Raw genomic sequence first — 1,876 nt, forward strand, 5'->3', positions numbered from 1 at the left:
TCTGTTGTTTTCCTCTATTTCTTTGCACTGATCGCTGAGGAAGGCTTTCTTATCTCTCCTTGCTATTACTTCTATGGAAATTGGTGTGGTATACTCAAATGGGGTAAATTTTGGTAAAGTGTTCCCCTAATGAAATTGGTAAACTGTGTTCCCCTAATGAAATTATCCATTTCCTGTAGGCTTAAATTTTTATCTGGGAATGCCTTTTTATATTTTGACTTTTGGAATCATGCTAACATATTACATTTAAATACATAAAATTAAGTCAGTATAGATAGTAAAAGAACTAAAATTTAATATAAAGGGAAACAAATTACATTTGAAATAAAATGAGTAACACAACTGTTTTGGATGACAAAATGAACTAAACCATGTAGCATTTGAATACAGTACTTTGTATAGTCTCATCTAAAGACATAAAAAGGGCAAACAAATCTCAAGTTATACCTTACTGTGGTTGTGTTTTACAGTGGTAAGGGTGTTGAAATTCTAAAAATATTTTCTGTGTATTGTAGGATTGAGCAAATGAGTAAATATGTTGATGATGTTGGAAGCTAGGGCTCTCAGTGTTAGAGAAGAGAAATATAAATATGGAATGGGGAAAGGCTAGAAGGAACCTTATATTGTGTTGGATTAGAATTGAAAGTATCTGTGGAATTCCCTGGTGGTCCAGTGGTTAGGACTTGGCAATTTCACTGCTGGGGGTCTGTGTTCGATATCTGGTTGGGGAACTAAGATCCCACAAGCTGTGTGGCATGGCAAAAAAAGTATCAGTATGAGCACACTGCATATAATTTCATACATGTGTATATATATAATTTCACATGTATATATGTCATAAACCACTCCAATAATCTTGCCTGGAAAATGCCATGGACAGAGGAACCTGGTGGACTACAGTCCATGGGGTCACAAAGAGTTGGACATGATTGAGCAACTAAACAGCAACAAAAATATATTTCCTAGCTCTGCACAATGAGACAATTTAGAAGCAAGGACATTCCAGTAGCAATGATCTAGCTCCCAGATCCTGACTTTGAAATGCCATTATCCTAGGGCAGGGAAAGAATAAGATATACCTGGAGGAGAAGTCAGCAGAATGCCAGGGTAAGTGCCTATAACAGTCCTCTCCTCTGTAAAAGCAATGAGAGTACTGGCCAAAGTGGTCACAATGAACTTTGTCAGAATTCTGAAAATTGAGCATAGGCTTACAGTAATTCAAGAAGTATTTATTCAAGAAAAAGGCTGAATCTCACTAAGAACAGTTAAGTTTTGTGACATTTGAACTTTTTCTGTACTTATTCTCTTCTTTCCACCTTCCGAACAGATTTGAAAATCAACAGTCTTGCAATTCTGAAGAAAACTGGCAGGCTAGCAGCCAATGGAAGAAGCAGAACAGGGTTGGAGTCCTCCAAAGCCCCATTCCCAAAGAACTATCTTTATTTGACCTGTCTTGGACTTCCCTAGAAAACTTCACACACAGGACTTATCTATTTGACCTGACTCAGAGTTCACCTGATGTGAGAAGTTTTTTGGGAGGATGCTTTTCGAAAATAATCAGCAGCAATTATTTAACACAGCAGCTGCTTGAGGCAACAATTATAGTTAAGACAAACAACAAGCTGACCAAAAGACTTAACAGAAAAATCTGGGGACTAAGACATCCATAGGAGTCTTTGAAAAGTTCCGACATATTCCTAGGAATCTAAAAAGCCATAAATATGCATAAGGCTGTGTGCTTGAATAGGATCTCTGGCTGACCCCGAGGCTCTGCACAGGCAGGAAGTGAAGGCTAAGCAAAGTTGTAAAAACGTGAAGAAATGAGCACCTGTAACAGTATGAATGCATACTGTTATGTTTTTTTTTTTTGTCTCTG

This window comes from Bison bison, unplaced genomic scaffold (genome assembly GCF_000754665.1).
Source record: "Bison bison bison isolate TAMUID 2011002044 unplaced genomic scaffold, Bison_UMD1.0 scf7180017845579, whole genome shotgun sequence".
NCBI lineage: Eukaryota > Metazoa > Chordata > Mammalia > Artiodactyla > Bovidae > Bison > Bison bison.